This window comes from Ochotona princeps, chromosome 2 (genome assembly GCF_030435755.1).
Source record: "Ochotona princeps isolate mOchPri1 chromosome 2, mOchPri1.hap1, whole genome shotgun sequence".
Taxonomy (NCBI): Eukaryota; Metazoa; Chordata; class Mammalia; order Lagomorpha; family Ochotonidae; genus Ochotona; species Ochotona princeps.
Window position 1 is genome coordinate 97,000,121 of NC_080833.1, and position 6,799 is coordinate 97,006,919.

Below are 6,799 nucleotides of genomic sequence, written 5' to 3' on the forward strand. Positions count from 1 at the left end.
TGCTTTCATTATACTTTCTTTGCGTCCTCTGTTTTTTCCCCGACTTTCCAAATATTGTATCGGCTTCTAATCAGTGCTATGTAATTTCTCCTGCGAAACTAGGTCAATGTACAACGTGTTAACACAGCTTCCCTTTTACAGTTTAAACACGATTTTAGTGAAACTGAATTCAAAAGGAGAAAAGAAAAAAACCTCCCTTGCTTGCCACTGCATGATTTTCAGCAGTATGACAAGTGGTAGGATTTGCATTCTAGAATGAGCAGGAGTGAGGAGAGGAGAGTGGGGTTGGGGGGGCACCAGGCTCCAGCCCTCTCCCATGGCTCTAGACCTTTCCCTGCCTTGAGCTCACATCTTGATGCTGGTCACTCCCATGTTTCCATCTCTGGCCCCAGCCTTGGTCCTGATTGGCAGCTCCAGCCACTTGACTGACAGCTCTACATGGGTGTCTCATAGGACTCAGCCTACAGATGGGCACATCGAAACTCTTTCTCTCTCTTTTTCAAAGCAGAAAGTATTTGTTTTTAGTTGAAAGGCAGATCAACAGAGCAGGGGAGTGGGGAGAAACACAGACCGAGACAGACTTGCCATCTGCTGGCTTACTTTCCCAAAAGGCCATGGATGGCCAGGGCTGGGTCAGATTGAAACCAGACCTCCCACATGGAGACAGGGGCCCAAACTCTTGGGCCATCTTCGATGACTTTCCCAGGCAGCATTAGCATGGAGCCGGATCAGAAGTGGAATAGCCAGGATTTGAACTGATCACTTCGATGTTGGATGCCAGCATTACAGGCAGCAGCTTAACCCACCTCATCATAACAACAGAGCCACAATTTCTCTCCTTCAAGTTGGCCTCAGATCCATTTACTTCTGTGCATCTGGCCACCTCAGCAGTCAAACTGCCGGTATCTCTTGTCTGCACCTCAGTTGTACCTTCCTAGCAGCATCCTCTCCCTTGCTTTCCACTCCTGTTTTCTGTTGAAGCAGTGGTAAGGCTGAAAAGGAGTGGCTCCATGTCTCACTGTTCCCATGTTTCCACACAGGGATACCACTCCTAGGTGAACAGCCCTTGTCTCTTTTGGGAATGTAAGAGGTGAGGGCAGCAACAGAGACAAGTGCACGTGACATGATCTGTGTACCTGTTCTCCCAGTGGGATCTAGCAGCCCCTGTGGCCATATAAAAAGACACTACAAATGTAGCAGTTTAAGGCAACAGGCTGTCTGGCAGCTTCTGTGGGCCAGCAGCCCTGGCAGGGTTGAACTTGGTCTTCTGTATGGGTCTTGCAAAATTATAATCAAGAGACTCGACTTTGGGAGAATCCACTTGCAGATTCAGCCAGGTTATTGCCAGGTAGTCTCGTGAGCCTAACATGGCTGGCCCTCCACTGAGGGCCACCCCCAGGCCTTGGGGACTGCGTGCAGTCCCTCATGTGGCCTTCTTCAAGGCAGCTGAGACTCAGCCTGCAAGGGCCAAGGCCCATATTAGGAATTCCTAATGAGTTGGTTGGCTTACATTGTGGCAGAGTGGGTTAAGCAAAGCTCTGCTACTGCACCCGGGAGAGCAGTGGATGTTGGCTGAAATACTTGGGTAACTGTAACCCACATAGGAAGTCCCAGTTGGAGTTACTGGCTGCTGGCTTTGGCTTGGACCAGTGTTGGCCATTGTAGCTATATAGGTATTAAATCAGTAAAGGCGAAATCTCTTTCTCTCTCACTCACATATACAGACACACACAATTTGCCTTTCAAATAAACAATTTATAAAAAGGATGAGGAAAGGGCTCGGCAGCGTGGCCTAGTGGCTAAGGTCCTCGCCTTGATCCCATATGGCCGCTGGTTCTAATCCCGGCAGCTCCACTTCCTCTCTGTCTCTCCTCCTCTCAGTATATCTGACTTTGTAATAAAAATAAAATAAATCTTTAAAAAAAAAAAAGGATGAGGAAATATAGCCACAGAGGTGATCTATATGTGCCTTTGCCACGTAGCATAATTAGATGAAGAAGGTAGCATCTCATCATCTTTGCTGTTTTCTACTGAAGAGAAGCAAATCACAGATTCTACCAGCTCTCAAGGAAAAGAAATTATGCCAAGGAGTGGTCTGCAGGAGGAGGGAAGTCACTGGGCATCGCTCTAGAACCTGACTGCTATGGATGTGTGTGCTGTGCTCTGCTTCTCCACCCAGAGCTGTATGGGAATGATCCCCTAGAAGGGACCTGTTGCCATATACAACTGCTTGTTCCTGGGTCTGTGTGTGTGTCTGTGTGAGGGGGTGGTGACTCTGTGCATTTCTGAGCATCAGCCATTCGAAAGCTCATTGTCGCCGCACCTAAGCCTCATTCTCCCACCTCGCTTTTCTTAGTAGCACAAATGCCATGTGCGTGTGTGTGAGTGGCTGCCGCGTCTCTCACATCATTCTAGACTTGATCTAATTACATCTATAGACTTTGACACCCACCATCCTTTTCCATCACTTCTATGCAGCACTGTACTGAAAGTTCTGGCCAGCATGGATCAGGCAAGAGGAAGAAGGAAAGGTGTACAGATGGGAAAGGAAGTGAAACATGCTTTATTCTCACACAATATGATGTTGATGTAGCAAGTCTGATGGACTCATCATCAAAAGTGAAAAAGCTGTTAGAACTAATAAGTGAGTCTAGCAAAACCGTGGGATGCATATAAATAAAAATCAGTTTTATTTATATATACTACCAATGAATAATTAGAAAATGAAATTTGTAAGAAACATTATAGTCACATAAGAATAGGAACTGTGGATACATCTGAGAAAAGATGTGAAAGACTTCGTGGTGACTAATTTTATGTATCGCTGGGATGGGCTGCGTCCCTTCTGATCCAACTCCATGCTGGTGCACCTAAGGCAGCAGTGTGGGAGGCCCGGAAGAGACTCCTGGCTATGGACCAGCCCAGCTCTGGCCATCTGACAAGTGAACCAGTGGATGGAAAGTCTCTCTCTCCTTTCTCTGTAACCTTTCCTTTCAAACAAAATAAATCCTAAAAAAAATTTCTTCAATGGCTTTGAATTTCATTTTGAATAAAATGCAAGTTGCAGATTCTCACCATCATTTTCTCCCTCCTTGGCCCTGGCCTGCCTCTCTGGCTTCTCCTGGTGTTTTCTAAGCTTTAGTCACCCTTCTTCCTCTTGGTTGCTCAAACACACCTGGAGGTTTTGCTGTACTCTGTTTCTTCCACTGGCATCTGGCCTTCCTCTTTGCCTCCATCTCCTCTCCCCAGCTGCCTCACGCCCCAGGCCTCTGCAGGGGGAGGGTCATCTTCAGTGGAGAGAGTTTGTTGACTGCCTCATCTGGGGGACTCCCCACCGCTGTCTTTCAGTGTCCCTCATAGCATTTAGCACAAAAAGTGTCATATGTTCTTGTTTACTTGCTCATTTTCTCTCTTCCTTCCACAACTTGGGGAGGCCCATGAATCCCTTAGGGAGGATGTCTGACCCACAGCAGTTGCTCTGTACCCATTGAAGCAGGGACATCAGGTCTGGTGAAGACCTGATGCGCAGGGGCTGTGGGCCCAGGAAGGAGAAGGGAGAGCTGTTCTAAGAGTGGCTGTGGAGCCAAGGTTGACGAGGAGATGGGAATGATTTCACAGTCTCCAAGGGACACTGTACTGTACACCTGTGCTTCCCATCTCCACATCTGCTCCTCTTCTTTCTAACTAGTCTTCTGCTTTGCTTCTCTCCCATGTTGTTACCACTGACTTTAGCTCAGACGGGTGTGTTATAATCTCCTGGGCTAGGGACTGACTCAGGGTTGGGTGTGTGACCTGAGATTGCAAAGACAGAATGAGTGAAAGGACTTCTGAAGGGCATACTGGGACAAAGGGCCTCTCTCTCCTCCACTGCATTTGATGGTAGTATAGCTGATAACCCTCTTGTGATGAAGAAAGAAAAGTCAGTATGAGAATGCATCCAATACAGAGGGAGTGAAGAGAGAAGGAGGGAGAGGAAGACAGGGAGAGAGATTTGTGACCTAATGACATCCTTTGAGCTTCTGGATCAAATGCTATGTAATTCCAAACCATCTGTCATGCTTCCAATGATTTTGTCTTCCACTTAAAGCATTTTGGAAGGCAGGAATTTTGCCTAGTGGTTAAAGACATTGTATGGGATGCCTGGATCCATTATCAGAGTGTCCTGCTCCAAGTCCTGATTCCACACCTGATTCTAGTTTAATGCTAATGTGTACCCTGGTAGGCAGCAAGTGTTGGCTCAAGTAGGTATTTCTCTGCCACACATAGAGGAGACCCATGTTGAGTTCCTGGCTCCTGTTTTCGGTCCAAGTAGGCCTTGACTGTTGTAAGTGTGAAAACTGGATGCTGTCTATAGGTCAAAAACTCAGGACACACTGAGCTAAAGAGGTACACCTAGGAGCCAACAGTGTGTGAGGTGGAGTTGAAGCCAGTGAAGTAGATGTGCACCCTAACAGGAAAAAGAGGGTCAGATGGAATTTGAGTAGCTGCTGCCGTAGCAGCCCATATGAGCTGGGTAAGGATGAAGGACTCATGGGAGAGAATAAGAAGTGCCAACCAGAGAGGTAGGAGACAGGGTTGGGGCAAGGGCTGTGGGGTAAGGAAAGTGAGGTGAAAAGACAATGTTGAGAAAGAGGACAAGGGCAAAACTTTCAGCTGCTGTGGAGATTCCAGGGGCTTGGAATTCAAGTGTCCCTGCAGTTGGGAATTGGTGTGTGTGTGTGGGGGTGGGGGGTGGGGCCAAAAGTGATTGTGGCAAAGACAGTTTCAATGGAATAAGGAGACCAGGAGTGACAATGAAAGAAAGGGAGAGGAGGCAACTAGAGTAGAATTTGCAAAATGGTTGTGAAGTGGAGAAGAGGAGCTGTTAAGAAATGCAGGCAGTGGCTGCTTCTAGTCATGCATCTTCAGTGTTTGAATATCTGGTTTTCCCCGAGATGCTGAATTATGTAATAAAGGCATCTGATAAAGTCTCTTTATTTTTTCTGGTTGACTACCAGAATGTTTTTCTGTTTGTTTTGGTTTTGTTTAAAATGGAGAATCCTTGATGAAACAACAAGCTTGAGGAATACTGATGGCCAGGAATGGTAATTGTGGAGGAAGGGGAGGATTCTTGGAAAATATACTGTATTTTAACAGTGGAACATATCTGTGCATGGCTGGCTGTTGAGGAAAAGAACCCTTAGAGAGAGAAGGCTGAAGCTCAAGCGTTGAGAAGGACTAAGTGGTCAGCCGAGAATGTGAAGGAGAGGCAGGTGGGACACATGGGACTCAGGGCACAAGTGGCAGGGCTGGCCCTGGGGAGGAAGAACCCTGCTGTGGCATAGCTTAGAGGGCAGCTGAAGGAAAGGATGGCACCTGCTAAGAAGGCAGGAGTGGAGGAAGTGGAGGCAGGGGGCCTCTCTGTTCTGTGGTGAGAGAAACAAGGTTCCATGGGGGATGGGACACACAGCTGTTCTTGCAGTGTGTTAGCTTTTTTGTACAAATTCCTTTTCTTATTTAGAATTAATCTTATTCATACACAAAAATTGCAAGTATAGTTCAAAGAGTTTTGTTCCCGAATCATTTGATTTGCCAGTGTCCTATTCCCTAATCCTCCAAATGCTTTAGTGTGTCTTTTCTATAAAACAGAACACTCTCTTACATAACCACCACACACCCGTCAAAGTAGAGAAACTTGAGGAGATCATTGCTACCGTTTATTCTCAGGCCATATTCGAATTTCCCTGATTGTTCCAGTTCTGCCCATTGTAGCAAAAGGAGCCAGCTTAGAAGAAGACCTGGTATTGTCTTTAGTCTCCTTGGACCTTATAGGGTTCCTTAATATTTCTTTGGTTTTCATGACTTTGATACTTTTGAAGATCACAGACCGGTTGTTATAGAGAATATTCTTCAACTTGAGTGTGTTTGTTGTTTCTTTGTGATTATATTTAAGTATGCCCTGCATTTCTCCGATTTTCAAGACTACAACTACAATGTCTGAGATGAGCTAACTGACAAGAGGAAAGATCTATTTTATTCATAGTTTTGGAGGTTCACAGGCCCACATCAGATGGCTCCATTGGTCTGGCTTCTGATGAGGGTCATGGGTGCAGAACTCATGAGGATGGAGAGTCACGTGGTGGGTCAGGCACAGTGGGCAGCTGGACCCAGTTCGGCCTCTGTAACCAACCCTCCTGCAAGAACTGCCTCTCAGTGACCTAAACACCACTCACCGGGTCCACTTCTTACATGCTATAATTAGATCAAGTCCCCACTCTTAATCCATTCACCACTTTATAGAAGAGTTTCCGGAACTAAGCTTCCTTGCTTTCTTTCCTTTTTTTCTCTCTTTTTAAACAGAGGTTTTATTTATTTATTTGAAAGAGGACTCATTCATCTGCTAGTTCACGCCCTACATGGCTGCAACGTCAGGGGTTGGGCCGTGTTGAAGCCAGGAGACAGGAACTTCCTTTGAGTCTCCCACATGGCACAGAGAGGCACAAGCACTTGGATCATTATTTGCTGCTTTCCCACACACATTAGTAGGGAGCTGATTTGGAAGTAAGACACTGGGGACTTGAACTGGCTCTCATAAAAGATACTGGCATCACGATGGTGGCTCAACTCACTGTACCAAGTGCCAGACCTGGGAGCCAAAATTTTTTTTTAAATTTTATTTTTGATGGTGATTATATAATTGGGAAGGGTGTATGCCCATGTGAACCACTGACTATGATGCGAAGAGTTAAAGAAGAGGGGAATGTGGATGAGACCATTGTTTCTAATTTTCTTTTTTTTTTTTTATAGGGAAGTGGGTAAG

At 46.1% G+C, this 6,799-nt stretch overlaps 1 protein-coding gene across 1 annotated transcript in view; it reads left to right on the plus strand.

The window, feature by feature from the left end:
• DCLRE1B (DNA cross-link repair 1B) overlaps nucleotides 1-6,485 on the plus strand; it is a 145,116-nt gene extending 138,631 nt beyond the window's left edge. The window contains exon 5 of the transcript XR_009244900.1: nucleotides 6,475-6,485. The gene's annotated coding sequence lies outside the window, so the exon portion shown is untranslated. The remainder of the gene's footprint in view (nucleotides 1-6,474) is intronic.
• The last annotated feature ends 314 nt before the right edge of the window (nucleotides 6,486-6,799 follow it).